This window comes from Harpia harpyja, chromosome 13, assembly GCF_026419915.1.
Source record: "Harpia harpyja isolate bHarHar1 chromosome 13, bHarHar1 primary haplotype, whole genome shotgun sequence".
Classification (NCBI taxonomy): Eukaryota; Metazoa; Chordata; class Aves; order Accipitriformes; family Accipitridae; genus Harpia; species Harpia harpyja.
This window is the reverse complement of record NC_068952.1, coordinates 16,961,438-16,978,992: the sequence shown is the minus strand read 5'-3', so window position 1 is coordinate 16,978,992 and position 17,555 is coordinate 16,961,438. Positions and strand designations below refer to the sequence as shown.

Sequence of the window (17,555 nt, the reverse complement as noted above, 5' to 3'; positions counted from 1 at the left end):
ACTTAGAATGGTTCCCAAAGCAAGTGACTGCACAGGCAGGAAACAAAATTTTCCAGAACTTGTGACAGCTAAGGTGTAGGCAGAACACATGAGCAGGTCTACAGTTCACTACCAACAGAGCAAAGAGGTGTTGAGGAACCTGCACCTCCACTGAAGTAAAAAAGAAGTGTGTGCCCTTAGCACTTGGAAAGCTTGAACCCAGTGAATTTTACAAATCAAAATATTTAAAGCATTGTTCTGCCATACATTTGCACCGCTATTTCCAAGGAGACGAGGAAGAAAGTTAAAAAGTGGTAGTATCGAATAACTTTTTTTACTGTAATTTATACTGACCCCAGCTATGCAAATGTGAAAAACAACACTGTGACCTATTCAGATTCCAGTGAGACAGATCAGCTCTGGTCACAGAACAGGGGAAATGAACACACACAGCTCGTACAGCCGGTTAACACGTGTTTATAATACTCCCTTTGTATCCCCACTAGGAGAAAGAAATACATGCTTTATCCCCTTATTCTAAAATACAAAATCTGTTTACTTCTGCACCATTCTGATAGATTTTAAGGAGTCTTTGCTCTTGTGGAGATCACCTTCACTCAGCATGAAATACAAGTGCTCAGTATCAAGCTGCTGTACTTGAAGATTTCAGGGGCTGTGGGAATAAGCTCCTGTACGTTTAGGCACCGCAATGAAGAGCTCATTAGAAATCCTCCTGTATTTTACCAAACATTTCATCAGCAACTCTAAATACTGCTGGATTTGAGTATCTTAATGGTAACCCACACAGTACAGACAGTTTTTGCAGCCACCCATCTCTCAAAAATTAAACTGTAACTAAACCACTACACAATCAATAGCTCTTACTGTCACATAGCAGTTGTCACTTGATTTCAGAGACCGAGTGAAGTGACGTGATGTACATTAATACTATATTTTCAGTCTATATTAGTAAGTAAAGCACACAGATAAAGTTTCATGCCCACTGCCAGGGTGCCTCAAGGGGCCTTGTCTGCCAGGGCCTGTCCTATGTCCCACCACTCCAGCCAGGAGCAGGCAGTCAGGGAGGCATGAGGGCAGCCCCAGCCCTGGGCATAAGGCACCTCCCTGGGGATGGGGGTGGGCCAGGGCCAGACCCAGGCTGGGATATGGGCCTGCAGGTAGGCCTGGCTCAGCAGAGCCCAGGGCTGGGCAGGGCAGGGCTGTGGGGAGCTGGAGACCGGCCGTGCTGCAGCATCGCTGGGGCAGATGCTGACAGCCCCCGTGGGCTGACATGGGGTCCTGGGCCCTGGGCAGCGTGGGGGGAGCCCCAGGGGCCAGACAGGGACACTGCAGCCTGTTGGTGCCTCCTGGGCCCTGACACTTACACGGGACTTGATGAGATCAGGCCTGCTGTGTACCAAATCAGGTTACACAGGGCAGGTGAGAAAATGGGAAAAGGAGATGTGCCCCAAAAAGCTCCTTCTTCCCCCAAGTGAAAAAGCAGCAGGACTATGAGTCCTTGTCGGTGCCAGACCAAACGGATGCAGGGCAAAAAGAAGGGAGCATGCCTCACCACCGGAGTCCAGCCAAGCCCTGCTCTCCACGGGCAGAAACCCCAGAACTTTCCTGATGTTTCTGCTACCCTGAGGCAACTGCACATGTGGCTTGTGGCTGGGAACAGGCTACCTCCTCTCCCACCCCACCACAGCCCTCCTCCTCCCACGCCATGCTGCTCTGCTGCAACAGGGGAAGGTGGGCCTTGCTTCACCCTGTCAGCAAACAACACTGAGCTGCCTCCTAAGTCGTGAATGACATCAGGCTGTGGCACTAGGCCAGCATAAGATGATAATCAGGAGAACACCAATTCACACTAATAACTTGGGAGACCAATCTCTTATCTTTGCCAATTGGCAAGTAAATGAGGAAAGGAAGGAGACACCAAAACATCCAGGCTATGCCAGGCTTTGCCTGTCTACATTCAGCAGGCAGCTTCATGGGGCCACCTTTTTTGTCTCCAGGTTTCCCTCATCATCTGAGAGGACCTTTAAAAGAGGGGCACCTCAGTTGTTTCCCTCTTTTGGGCCACAGCTGCTGAACCTATCAGGGTGACACAAGCTCCTCCCTCCATGAACCAGCTTCTCACAAAAACACTTCTGTGCCTTTCAAGAGTGAGCCGGTAGTGGAGTTCACAGGTCCGGCTGATGTCATCAGACCAATGGATCAAGAAAATTGTCTCAGCAGCTGTACTGTAAATAGATGAGGCAGGAAATAGGTGCTAGCAAGGCCAGGGGTTACTCAGAGGAGAGGAAAATGGAAGCATGGTTGAGGGTTTTTCCATAAAAAAAGTGTTGAATATTAAGTAAAGACATTTTTAACAATTTCTGAACTGGCAGCATGAGTTTTGTGGGGGAGTTTTGGAGGGGTTTTTTGTTTGGTTTTAAATAAAGCTACTGATCTTGAAATACTGCTCCTCTCCCTTTGCAGTTTTTAAATAAGAAAAATATTAGAACATCAGAGGTACAGGTGCATGAATACACTTTGATGTCTATGCTGAGGGAGGCTTTTGAAAAACTGATATAGCACTCAACAGATGGCTGCATTAAAGACAGGCATGCCTAATACTCTGTTTGTATCAGTACTATATACTGTTTGGTTAAGCTTTCAGTAAAATACTTTATGCAGTTTCAAACCCAGTGTGTACACACACACACACACACACACACACACAAAAAAAACCCAACACCATCCCAGCAGAAGACTCAGGCATCTGGAGGAGTTGGTGACCACCATCACAAAATCTCTGTTCTGCCCATTTAAGTACAAACAACATTGGAAGTAACTTAGGAAAAAGGCTGGAGGACTGAACCCAAGTTTCCATTACACATCAAGTGGACTGTTTTCATATACAATTTATTAGAAATGCTGCTTACTGATTTTGATTCAGAATTTTTGCTGATGCTCTAAACAGAATGAACTATTTATAAAAGGGAGTCTCTTTTACAAAGAAAGTATGTTTCAGTCTTAAAATGTTCTAATACCAATGAGAATGAAATGGACATATTCTTATTTTTAGATTTATAAAATAACCACATTTCATTTCAGTGAGTACCTATGGTGACAGTCTTATCAGTTACATGAATTAGTACTTTTGCCAGAAGCCGGCAGCTCAGCTGCCTCAGCTGACCTTACATACAAAGAGAACACCCCCAAAAATGCAGAATCCCCTAAGCTGATGGGAATCCTTCTCAGGTCTTTCATCTTTCATGTATCAAAGCAAGTATGGAAAGAAAATGACTGATTTAATTCTAATTTTGCATAAAACGTTTCTAATTCAATGCCTAGAAACACAGTGGTATAAATACCTCCAGAACAGTCAGATTACTAGAATGTAAACTACATGCCTTTTCTTTCAATCTGCACATTAAACTACAGTTAGAAGAAGGTGGGGACTATGCAATGTCATTTTATAAATAAGTAACAAAAGATACATACAGCACAATCTAAAGTTTCCATGATTTTTTCACCAAATGCCCTTAGTCATATGTAACCAGAAACAGAATGACTGGCCAAATTCGGCTAAATATAACAGACATCCTTGAATGCAACGCAAATAGTCTGATCACAGCAATTCTGATTCTGACCCTTCTCTGTCTAAAAATACTTCTCTCTGAATGCAGCCAAGCATTTATACAAGCAGAGAGACACTATGAGAAGGTATCTAAAAACACACGACTGTTCAAAAGGACAACAGGGAACAAGGCAAGATGCAAACTAGGGTGGGACAGAGGAGTTGATACAAGAGCAGCTTTGCTGTAAGCAAGACACATTGCAAAATATATGCCTCGCACATACACACCACATGCAACAAAAGATGTAACAACTATCGAGCAAAATGTTTGATCACCAAAGCGTTTTATCCTGTTACTGGCCCATGCTATTGCTGTGACTTTTGTTAAAATACAGAGTTTTAGTAGGTGCAAGTAAGATTAATTGTAAAGGTACTTTAAACAACTACTATATTGCTAAAATAATCCTTATGTGGCAACGTATTGAGATGAATACAATGATTGCTGGAAAGCAGCACAGATCTTGAAAAACTCCAGGCATTAATAAAGCATATTAGGAGCCTGTTTCAGGGAACAAAAGGCAACCATCCATAAAACCAGACATACTTTCAGAGGAAAAAACCTGTGTTGAAACCATGGCCAAGTTTCAGCATATTGAAGGCATTTATATAGTTTCATAGTCATTAATGGATTTTATTTTCAACACCCTTCTGAGACAGTTCCCCATATGAGATACTCTCAAAGGCACAAGCTAGACTAAATGACTTGCCAGAAAGTCATACAAGAAGTCTATGGTTAAACAAAAACTGAACTCTGGTCTCTTGGGAGTCTCTGGACTGCCCACTGGGTCATTTCTTCTATTCTTCAGCTAAGCTTCACTTTGTCAAGCAATACACATCCTGTCTTCCTATAATATCAGAGACATCCAACTACTTTTTTTTTTTTTAAACAACTTTAATGGGTACACATCTAGGAGGCAATTTCTTTTCCATTCAGTCCATACTCATCAATAAAAACAACATCAAACAAAAAATTGCCTAAATATTTCTCTGCAGCATTTCCAAAGCATCACAATCCTTGGGCAACGCTGGACTAATGTAAAATTTAATAAAAATATGCAGAAGATTGTGAAAATAAATCAGCTCTTCCTCAAGGTTTGCTTTTTGCAAGCTTTTAAGTGCTAAGTGTTCTTCTGAAAAACTGAGTCCTAAGCTCATCTAGAAGCTCACTATTTTCCTCCTCTCAGGTGCAAGACATAATTCCCACTCCAAAAAATATGAAACTCGGACAGAATTCTCTTAGACTAAGATTTTGCTAAGGAAACAACACACTCTCTCTAGTCTTATAGGGATGAAGAAAATTAGAATATGCTATGCAATTATTCGGGTTGCACCGATGCTTCATATTTGAATATGAAGATGATTTTACATTCTTGACCACTGTACAGCCTGAATCATTCCATCAACATTTGGGGGTGGTTTTTTTCACTCTAGATGACAGCACCAGCAGAGGTTTTGCGTGCCCTATGGAGCAAACTGAGGCCTGTTGTAAACAAGTGATAAACCACTATCTTCAAACAAAACCTATGGTAATGGAGCACTGAGCCACTGATCATAACAGAGCCCATCAGCCACCTATGTTCCAACACAAGAACGTCGCCTAGAATTAGGTGCACTGTACTCATTTAAACGCCAACTTGTCTCTTGAGAGAAATTTAAGGATAGTCATTGACATAAATCTCAGATCTGAAATACAAAAATGACTAGAAAAATGCATTTTCCATAACCGAACTTCCTAACAGCATAAAGGTTGAGTAAGTTTTACTCTGATGTTTCTCAGCTAAACAGTATATGAAACACAGCAAAACATCTTCAACCACAAAGCTGTTTAGGATTTTGACAACAGTATAAACCTAAATGGACTGTATAAGCAACAGAAACAATTAAATAGTAAAACCTGCTTTACACCTCTTGTTGTGATGTTCTAGGATTATCTGATATTTAGATAGCTTAAAGCATAAACGTCCAAGCCCATGATCTGTCACTGCAGATGATTATTTAAGTCATATAGGACTTGATAAGTCAGTATGTATTAACTCTTGCTGAGCGCAGCATAACAAAAAGTTTCTCTTTGAACACACAACTTCTCTGAAAGGAGGAGGGAAGGGATTGTGTTTAAAGAGCTGATATCTGCAAAGGCTGGGGGGGTTAGGTCTGCTGTTTTGAGGGGCATTTACTTTTCCAATTTTGATAAAATATTATTTCCATGAAAATGCATAAGAAAATCAGAACAGTTGTAATCTAATAGAAAATGACTAGAGACAGAATCTGTGCTGGTCTTTTGTTCTTTAACCACAAGATTTTTCTGCTTCAATTTAAATAGCTAATAGAGTACCTATTTTAACTTATTTAATAGAAAATAAAACATTAATAGTGACACTTCTCAGTATAGTCAAAATGACTGCAGACCAAGTCATTTAAAAACTTTCAAAACCACCATCATTGTTGGAACAGAAGCAAACTCTTGACCAAAACAACAGCTAGAGGTAAGATTAAACTTGCAAACTCCTCCAGCACTCATGCCTGAATCCCTAGCAAGCTCACCTAAAATTGACAGCTTTGCAATAGGCTACGTAAGGTCAGCAAAATAGCTAAGAAAATTTTATTTTATAATATTATCTGAAAATTAACAGATTTCACGTTACATCATTAATTACATGAGGTGAAGTTGACTTTTAAAGAAATTGCCCAGAAAACATGTTGAGAAAACTTCCCTATAACCTCTGTTTACCTCCATGATTTTTTCCCCCACAGACTCTTGCTCTTCTGGCCAAAGAAAGCAGGTCCCTTTCAGAGTCAGTGCACTGCCACAAAGTTCACAGATCTGCCTTTCATTATGAATGTTACATATTTGATTACTATAATTACAGAGAAATGTAACACAGCTTGCCACATTGTAATTGACCACAATGATATAAATAAAAGTTAAGAAATTTTGGCCACAGGGGATTCTTTCATTTATTTACTCATACTCAAAAGTAATCAAACATCTTGCATGACCTACAGAAAAGATCAAACACTTTCCAATGCCAGACACATGCACAGACATAATACAGACAGAAGCAGCCAGGGAAAAAACAAGATTCAGCTGAAATAACCACAGTATTCAGAAATCAATCCTAAAACAAGAATCCTTCCATTACTTAATATAGCACGTACTGATATTCAATTGCAGTGTCCTGAATCACGTGCGATACGACTTTGATCTTCCATGATCTACTGTACCTAAGGCCTCCCAGGCACCAATGGAGGAACATTTTTAAATGCATGGTAACACACAAATGCACATGTGTTTGTGCACAAGCATGCACACCTGTACACTCAGAAGTCATGTACTCATTTTGTGTATTACAAGGAAGAACAACTATTATGGACCACTGTACTGGGACTAGGGTGTTCATGGTTCATTTTCTGGTAGAGTTCAGAAAATGAACTTGGACAGATGGCTGTATTTACATGCCGCAAGACAGCAGAGCAGTACAAACGGCTGCAAAGGCATCAAGTTGCATGACCACTGAAGGGTCACTGCACAAAACCAAGTTTCTGACTTCCTCCTCTGAAGAGAGGAAGAGAGTATCTTCACTTTCTTGAAAGCTTCAGGTGGTAAGAGTATGTATGGCACAAGGTATTAACTATTATTAAGGTGTTTAACAGTTATATGCCCAAACTGGTTAGGGTTTCTAAACACCTAAAATCAGAATTCATGAGAAAGGGAAATGAATCAATGAGAGAGAAATTTCTTCATGAGTGGAAAAAGAAGTCAATAACCTTGAGAGATGAGGCTGCCTAGACTAACAATTCAGGGTGTTCTGTGCTTGAACAGGTCGATGGAGACTCATACCAGTATGAGTGTTTCCAGCATGTGTGTGTGCTGTTTTCTTGGTTTATTTAACCCAGTACAGTTACTCTTGCGATGTAAATGTCTTCCATTAGTATGGCTTATTCCCCTGCCTTCATAAGACTAAGTTACATAGTGCATTTTCACTGTACTATAACTGTATCCACACTAGAAATGGAGGTTGCATTATTTTAGGAACAGTAATGAAGATGAAGTACAAAGAACCTATACAAGCCCAGAGATAACATGAAGTACGCTGCATAAGAGCTGGGTTTGGCTGAACAACACTCAACTAGACTTTCTGAGTGAAAGGACAGTAACATCACCTACAAAACAAAAGTCTGCATAAAGCCATTCACTTGAAACATCTGCTAAATGTATTTAAAGAAAAGAGCACAATCACTTTCCCAAGCAGATGGTTATTTGATTTAAGAATAAAGGAATTGCATCATGTGGTAAGATCTGACCTGTAATTTCATCACAAGGCTTTTCAAAATGTATTCTTTAATGCACTAATGCAGTGGCACTCTCCAAACCATAGGGAAGTAATTAGCTGTCACAAAATATTTAAAACGCATTTATCATTTTGGCTTATGGACATTTTTTAAATGTCATGCTACAGAACTGTAACCAGAAGGGAGGGGGTTACCTACACACCTAGGAATAAAATGCCAAATAGCGAATCAGGACTGCAAGCACATCACAGTTAGCTGATTACTACATGTTAAAAGCTGATAAATGCTGTCAAATTATTTTACTACAGTACAATTTCAGATAACCATTTGCTCGTACACCTAAGCCAAACTCCTAGTTGGTACATTTGTTCAGTCTCAGGAATCACCCAAACGTGATGATTTAACCACAGAGATATTTGGAGTTTCTCCTAATATTTCCCCTGAGTAGACACCTTTGCAACACTTTGGACAATCATCATGAAATAGCTATCTGCATAAGAGTAAGTACATGGATAAGCAGAGGACCTTAGGATTGACTGGTACTTTTCCTGGTCATATACAACAGGTTTTGTGCACTGCATACATTTTTCCTTATTTCCTTAAGGGAAGTAAGGAAATATGGAAATTACTTAAGTAAGACTTACTGTGTGAAGTCTTACAGATTAAGATATCAAAGTAACACTACCTGTTTCCTGTAAAGCATATGGTATTTTCCTTCTCTTTATGGTCAAAAAGCTCCTTTCTTGCACTCTCCTCCTGCCAGGTATACTCTGGGAAACTCAAGACAGTATACAGTAGGAAATATCCACACAGCATTACCACATGAAAAATAAAGGAAATAGCCGTGTTGATTTTTAGACCTCAAAAATCAGGGAGATTAACAGTTGGAAGATCCAAGACTGAGGTGGCATAAATTCATATCCTTCCTAAATGAGGTAAAATAATCTCCAAAGGCAGGATATAAATAAGTACTAGGAAATGGTGATATTTAGATGATGTGAAGTTGCCCTTCAGTTTTTCACCCATTAATCCTATTCTAGTCCTCTGTAAAAAAGATTCTGGAACTTGCCTATTAACCAACTGTATTTTAAAACAGAAGTTTGGAACATCAACGACACCCTGGCTTGAATAAAGCTCTCAACCGCCTCAGAGTGAAGATCTTCCCAGACTAACTATTAGAAAATAAATATACCTTACATGAAACCTCAGTGCAAACTGGGCAGACACTTCAGCATTGACCTCAGACCCTTCCCACAAAAGGTTCACATTTTCAGTCTTTCAAACACTACTGTGCAACACCTTTCAGTAACTTCCGAGAGAGATCCTACTGACTTACAATCATCAATTAGCCAGTTAGAAGAAAGTAGCAGGGAACTGAATCCACTTTGGCTCAGTTCTAGTTCAGGTTCATTTGTATGTAAAGCTGTGCTAGCTTTGTTCCAGTTAGCAACAAAACTCACATCTAGGTTTTGTTCCAATTAAAAAAAAAAATTAAAACAACAACTACTGTTTATGAGTTTGAGTTCAGTTCAGCTGTCTGGGAAGAAAAGAGAAAGGCCTTTCTTATCTGAAAGGCACATTAAATGTACTCGCCGTTTGTATTCATGATAGAAATTAATCCTCCATTAGGAAGGAAACAGCTTGTTTCAATATGCTGCAAATGGACAAACTGTACTTTGATGACACTCGCTGGAACCTTTAAGTAGCTTGTTGATGTGCAACACCGGCATCAGCTGCAAGCCAGAGTTCATCAGCAGACAGAAGAAAAACTCCGATTGGCAAATTCTTACTCTTCTATTTTGCCAATTCGATTTAGATACGAATGAGATTCCCTCCCCGCACACACCCCCAACTAAAGTGGCTGAAACTACAGAATATGCAATTTAGATAGCCCTGGAGATGTGCCCAGAGGCATCTTTGATCTCAGTAACTATGAATTACTAAGCTCTTTCCCCCAATTTTCCAGAAAATGAACAATATCTTATTTTAGGAAACACCTGTAGAACCTATCAAGACTTGCCTGAAAATTCCCCAGCATCCAAGCCGCTCCTCTTTCTGTGCAAAACTGGTCTTTTAACATGACAAAAATCCCCATTTTACTTTGCAGTTTACCTTAGTGTACCCTTCACAAAATTTTGGCTGATAATGAACCTGTCAGCAGTGCTGAACACCACTGAGTCACCACATAGAGTGATTGACTTCAGTTTCTTTTTTTCAAGTCTCACCTTGGCACCCAAGGCCAAAGAAGAATGCCAGAGGGCTGAGCTCTAACTACCCAGAAGGCCAAGCTGCTCTGAGGTAGTGCCAAAGAGGAACAGCCCTGTGGACTACCACGAGGCAAGAAACAAAGAACACTACTTCAGATAGGCAGAACTTAAGAAAGCTGATGAAATAACATAACACAGGGACTGAAATATCTTCCATTAAAAAACACAAGTGAATGAGAAGAACAAAGGACCTAGGGAAAAGAGAATGGGAACATACAGAGACAAAAAATATATATACAGCTCAGAAGTGGCATGAAGTTGTCACAAGCAAACAACAGGAAGTAAAATAATATTTCAGGAGCAAAGCTATGCTAAAATTACTGAAAAATGCTAAATTCTATTTTGGAAAAAGAGCCATACTCCTCTACTTCTAACCTCATTCTTATATCTTAGAATGCTTCTCATTACTATTTCAGCTGTCCTGCTATGTCAAAAGACCAGTTATTTTTTTTTCCTAACACAAGGGATAAGCTTTTAAAAAGTAATAAAAAGATTTGGAACAGTTTTTAAATCAAGACACCAAGAACATGATAACTTAAGAGGTTTTATTATTCATCCAGGGAATTGCAAGCTCATAATTTTTTAAAATACAAGGTCTCTGTTTAGATATCCTTGTAATTGATAATTTTTAGTAACTTTAATGCAATTTTTAAAAATGTGTCTCCTACTTTCTCATTCAGGTTCACCACATATACCCCTCTATTTCTGAGGAAAGAAACTGGAAATACAAGCAAAAAAGGAATAGTCACCTTATAGAATTATCTAAATTTGGTTATAGAAACAGAAGGAGATTGCAAAAATACAACAAAAATATTTATTTCCCAGTTAAAAAAAAAAATTCTTCAGCAAGCACCAAGATGAAAGCATGAATACACAAGCTTCAAGAATTACAAATAAACATTTTTCTCTGGGTTATGAAGATGGAAGGAAGAAGTATGTTCTACACAAATATTCTCTATGTCCTTTCACATATGTATCTGTAACTGAGCTGCTTTACAACAAACACTGACATTACAATAAACATTGCACGATATGTGAACCACAATAGTAAAACAGAATTGGCATCAAGTCTTTAAACAAAAGTATCCTTCCTGGAAATAGCTCTCCTACTTACAGCCTGCCAAGAATTGCATCAATTCAGAGAGTTTGTTCAAGTTATGCTAAAAGTTAAGTTTTAAAGAAATTTGGAAGAAGGAGAAAACAGAATTGAGAAAATAAAATACAAGTTACTTACAAAAGTATCTGCTTTTTTAAAAAATGCATCTTTTTAAATGTTTGTTCAGTTTAGAATGAAAGACTTCATTCTGCCTTCACATTACGTGACACACGCACCTGCAAGCCATATTTACAGTAACTGGCTGCTGTGCAGATACACTAGTCCTTTTCCATACTGAGTACACACACAGAGTGCACACAGAATGAGGTCATATCTGCATCAACCCCTCTGAGCCCCCGACTTCCCTGTCCATCACCCTTTCTACATTGAGGTTTTAAGTAAGGATGTCTATAACAGACTGGGAACTGAATGCACCTCTCAAGTCTCAGTCCAGTATCTAAAGAGCAACATCATTCCTAAAGGAAAAGTTCATTTCTAAAATCTTGTATTAGATAAACATTTTGCCAGTAAATGTGGCAGTTTCAATCACAAAAAATTATTAATATTAGATATGTTCAATCATTCAATCCATGAAAAAAGTAAATTCAATAATGGCATCAAAACACTTAATTTTTTTTTTTAGTTTCTTGAACAAATACCCAGAATTGGCAAAAAATACCTCAAAAACTTGAAAGAAAATGTAGCCCCCAATGCTATCTTATGTGCCTTTCTAAAAAACTGCCAGAGGAACCAGCATTTTTATTTCCAGAAGAAAACATCATTGGAACATTGTCTCTCTGGTTCTATTTTTTTTTTTTCCTTTAGAAAGTACTACAATAAGATCTTTAGATACCATTTAATAGTGTTGGTTTTTTTAACATAGTTTTTGTCTTGCTCTGATGATGTTTTATCCTCTATTTAATCATCAGATTAGAAAGATTAATGAAGCTAATTCTGTTAATAAAATGGCTATCCTGAGAACTACAATTATCTTGGATTCACTTGGACTTCCTCTGCAGCTTTAGCCATAACAAACCCAGAGCAACTCTGAGACTCCTCGGATGTCAGCAACAAAACACTTTGTTAAAAGGAAAACTAAACAGAAAACTGGTATAGTCCATGCTACCCATGTTTAAATGTGAAAAAGAAGACCAAGTAAAATAAAATTTAGTAGCTTGATACATGCTGCCAGGCAACCTATATTCCATGAAATGGATAGACCAGAACGTAACATCTTGAATACAGAGATTACAGAAAAGGAAATGGCAAAAATAGCCACTACTACTATTACTGTTTCTGAAAAGTCAGATGGCAGAATCCACCAGCCAGAAGTGGCACACCAGGAATAGACACATCTTCAAAAATCCCTAAGAACAAACACGTTCCAGCATATGCTGCATTATCTGACATTTTTCTTCAGCATTTATTTTCATTTCCTGCAGTGTTTTAAACTGAACCACATGTGGAGTTCTCACATGTTAGATATGAGTCTGACATGAAAGATGCTGGGTAAACCTTTTTAAAATCTCACTCCTTCAGACATCCATGCAAGCTTTCCAGTAGTTCCTGGATTTAAGAAAAAAAAAAAAAAATCAACAAAAATTCCCCCCTGACACTTAGCCTGCCTTGTATTGTAGTGATTTGGTTGTTCCTCTTCTAGTCCATGAAGAAACAGCAAGTGCAGAGTCATTTACAGGTGCATTCGGGTTTTGGTCTTTCAAAAAAACTGATTATAATTCCAACTTTTTTTTTTTTTTTTTTTTTTTTAATACAAGAGTATTCAGGTTTGGGTAATTTCTTTGTAAGAGCTTAGGTCAGATTTTTCACAGCCAAATAGTCAGGGCTCCTGGAACTGGACTCAGGATAGCTGAAGAATTTTTGTTGGTTTAGATCTTAAAATTTAGTGCTGTACGTATAAGAACCACCCAGTTCTGGTAATGGAGAGCATAGCATGCTGCCTACTTATTCTTTTATAGAGCCAAGTAGAGCAAAGCTAATACCTGTCTTTCATGAAACACTTTCAGTGTTTTCTGAAAACGTCTAGGGATGAAGGATCTGCTACACCCCTTGCTAACTGGTTTCATTAGTTTATCACTTTTAATGTGAAAAGAAATATGTGCTTTGCTGTTCATTTTAAACTATCTGGCTAGCCCTCAGAGTTCTTGTTCTACCCTTCTCAGATTAAAAAGCCCTTTATTTTTCAAATGTACTCTATTTTTTTTAAATGGTACTTTACATATCCAAATTAAGTAACCTCCCATTGTTCCTTTTATTTAAAGCAAACCACTGAGCTCAGAGTTTCTCCCTAATCAGAATTTTCTCCAAAATTTGAATGCTTTTGGAAATCCTACTGTGAGCTCTGCTATTGACCTGCTGGGTTACTCTGGGCAATAAACTTAATTCACCCTCCATGTGCCTATTTCACTCCTATAATTAGTCTTATCTAGAGTTCAAATTCTATGAAGTTCAGGCTCTCGTTAACACATTTATGCAATTAGACGCTGATCTCTTTACCATTATCTACATTGGAGTTTGCAGGTTCTAGGTATGCTGCCATATTAATAGTTTTATTTGAACTGCTAAATTGACAAGGAGTAATCAGTCATTATTGTAGCCTATTGATAAACTGCACATACTTCTGCTGTGGTGCACATATCACTTCCCAAAAAGCAAGAAACCTTACCACTTGATTTACAGAAAAATCTCCCTTTAGGGTTTACAGCATGAGGCTTTGCAATTCTAATTCCACACAGAGAGGGCAGAGATAGGTCCTGCAGCAAGTCTATCTGGCCTTCAGTACACTTTTTTGTCTCCATTTCCAATCAGTTTTTAAAATGTTGACCACCCATAATCCTCCTATAAGCAGCCTACAGAAGGAGGAGGAATAATTTCACACCTGGGGGAAGTGTCATGAAAAATCTGTCATCTGTAAGGAGCATGGAGGCAGGCAGGATAGGCTTCTTCAGGAATGCATCTAGTTTTTGGATACCCTTGTTCCTCATCCCTCCGTCTCTGGTTGGCCTACAATTTCCATAACTGCTATCCCACACAGCTTTCCATAATCTCTGCCTTGGACAACCCTATAATCAAAACTTAGTCCTATCAAAGTTTGTTTCAAAACTCTCTCTCCAGTCTTACCTTAAAAAACTTATCTTAAAAGGTGATCTGAAATAGGAACTATGTACTTAAATTTTTCACTAAACGTGTAGGAACAGGCCCCAAAGGTCTGCCTGCCCAGAGTAACAGCAATAGTCCCTTTACTCCAGAGACTTCAAGGACAGAAGTGGAAGGAAAGTTGCCTTCATATTGGGGAATAAAGGTTTTGAGTGTGTGGGTTTGGGGTTTTTTTTGTTTGTTTGTTTGGGATTTTTGTTTGTTTGTTTTGCCCCCTCCCCCCCTTTTTTTTAAAGCAGTGTTTTTTCCTTACTAGTAATAAAGATGAAAATGATTCATGCACAAGTATGACCTTGTTAACCGTCTGGGCAACCCTACTTCAAGTAAGGCTCTCTGGGGAATCCTATTGATCTCCATGATGTCTGTATAACATTGCAGAATGAGAGTTTTGGACTGTTTCCATTTCTGATTCTCTGACCCTATCCAATCTGTTGCTTGTGGCTCAGTCAAATATGTTGCATTTTAACTTTTCCCAGGAGTCTACACAGTTTCTCTTTCGGGTTGTTTGAGATTTCATTCTCTGCAAAGCAGCTGCCTTTAAAAGTGCTTTCAGTTTATCCTGTTGCAAAATCATTCCCCCCATCAAGAGAAAAGATTCCCTCTCTAAAAATTCAACATACATACATGTGTGCATGCTAATAAAGTTGCTAGCTATTGAAGATAAAGATGCAGTGGGATCCAGTAAAGATAAAAGGATAAAAAACGTTAGCATCCTCAGGATCTGGCTCAAATAGTGATTGGTATTCAGCCATGGAGATGTGACTAGTTCTGGGTAATTTGGTCGTTCTTCTTATACTGTCCTCAAAAAAAAAAAAAAAAAAAAAAAAAAAGAGAGAGAGAGAGAGAGAGATTATGCAACTTTGGAATTGTGTGTTCAGAACTGAAGTAATGCAATTTAGCAGCATTTTCCATATATAAAATCAACTGGTTTTAACACCATGAACAGTCCCAACAATAAGCATGAAACATTATTACCAGGTGTTTCAGAAGTACTCTAATGAAGTTTCTTCCACTTCACAACAACACTGAACACTCTCCACCTAATCCGGCCACAAGGAATGCTGTTACTCCTGGGACAGTCAGGATCCTACAGGCATCCAAGTAACATCTATAAAACAGGTACACCCTGAAACACCCTACAAGCAAGTACAAGGCACAACCTGGCAGCCACACTGGGCTCTCCTGATACTCTTCACCCCCTGTGTCCTTCACTCCTCTACAAATTGTAGACTGTTATTTAATGTAGACAATGACAGCTTTTCTGACTGCTACCACAGATTTACAATAAAGTAAGGGAACTTTTTACTTCACTTTGATCTCACCCCTTGAACAATATTAAAGGAAGGAACTGGACCTCTCTGACTCAGCAAAGTATGAACTTAATACCCAACTGGTTTACTCGAATTTATTTTATTATCATTTAAATAAGATGAGGTTCCCATCCTCCCTTCAACTTTTGTTATAAAAAAAAAATGCACTGTGAAAAATACAAGCACCAGCAAACATGCTAACATTAAAAACAACGGAGACAGACTAGCTCTCCTACTACATAGGCATGTTGCACAGATCTCACAAGCTCTAACAGACATTTTAGCAAGAAAAATCAATACTGCAATAAAAGACAATACATACAAAAGCTAGTTAGCATCATTTTGAGACCTAACATTTTATCTGCACAACCAATACTTCTCAAGGATTTTTTTCAGGTACAAAATTAGAATTGATGAATCAATATTTCATTCAGAATTATTTTCATAACACATGGCTTTGATTTTATAGCCATGAACCAAGGCACATTTTTAAAACACAAAGAGATACCTGTTACATACTGGAAATTGTAGGCAATTCTGAGTGTTCAAGAAACAGCAGCTCATTCTGGGAGCCACAGTCCAATTAACATATATTAGTGCAACAATTACTTCAAATACCTCCTACACCGACTCTTGAATTCCTATGTTATTGTAGCTTTTTCTAGGAATTTAAGCAGTTATTTGAAAAGATATTTTTATACCAAAAGATTTCAGTAGCTAAGGATAAAAATCTATTGCTTGCATTTAATTATTACTGTCATTTTCTATAAAATTACTGAATATTAAGCTGAGAGCTGTAAATCACTGTTATTTCTGCACCATGTCAATATTTAGTAGTATTTTGTTTACAAAGTCATTAAAATTGGTAATACAATATATATATAAAAACATGGCTTCCTTCTCATATGGCTAAGCAAGCAGAGCATTCATCAAGCCAAACTGTATGCTTTACTCTCAACTACTTAACCTCTTCCTTTTACCTCCTCTTACTTTGTACATAAATTAGGATAATTACTGAGTTCACACTGCAAAAATTTGTATGAAGAATCAAGTTTAATGGCAGTGTAAGAGCTGTTGTGAAGGATTGAAATACTGCTGGTTTATGGCAGCTTTGCCTTCCACACCAAATTTAGATGACTGTGAACCACCATCAATGAAGAGAAACTGAAAGCTACTGAAACATTCACTCTGCAGGCAGCAGGTCCTTCCAGAGAGCTTTGAGATGCTATTTGAGGCTGAAACTGAAAAAAGCTTTTGGAAAACATGGCAGCAGCAGGCTTCCTCAGCTGCAGTCTGGAAGCGACAACTGAATCAATCTTTAGAAATATAACAGCTGAACTCCAAAGATACCCCAAAGATAATGAGCTGCCCAAAACTTACCTAACTGCCAAACCTCCTACTGACTGTAGTTTGTATCAGACTGCTGTCAGTGACTCTGGGTCTTTCACACAGATGGCTCTAGCAAACTGATGTTCAAAGAGCATCCCAACAATGTTTGGGCTTGGGCACCCAAAGGTTTTAAAAAAGAAAAAAAAAAAATCTGCCAGGCCTCAAGGCTCCATGTTTACTGTAAAAATTTGGGGAAAGACAGAAAGAAATTATGCTCTTACTGGCACAGTATTTTGTTTCTCTCCCCTAAATCACCTCCCTCTCATGACCACCTCTACTGCCAGAGAACAGCTCCACAAAAAGAGATGCAGCTGGTGAAAACAGAATAAAAGACTGACATCTTCCAGAAAAGGACATTTGGTGTCTTTAAGAAATTAGACACACACAGCAGCAAAACCATCTAGTTATCTATCTCAAAGTTA

The 17,555-nt window shown here is 38.6% G+C and overlaps 1 protein-coding gene across 1 annotated transcript in view; it reads right to left on the bottom strand.

Moving 5' to 3' along the window:
- Positions 1-17,555, bottom strand: part of PRKCE (protein kinase C epsilon) — a 320,579-nt gene that overhangs the window by 212,483 nt on the left and 90,541 nt on the right. The window lies entirely within an intron of this gene.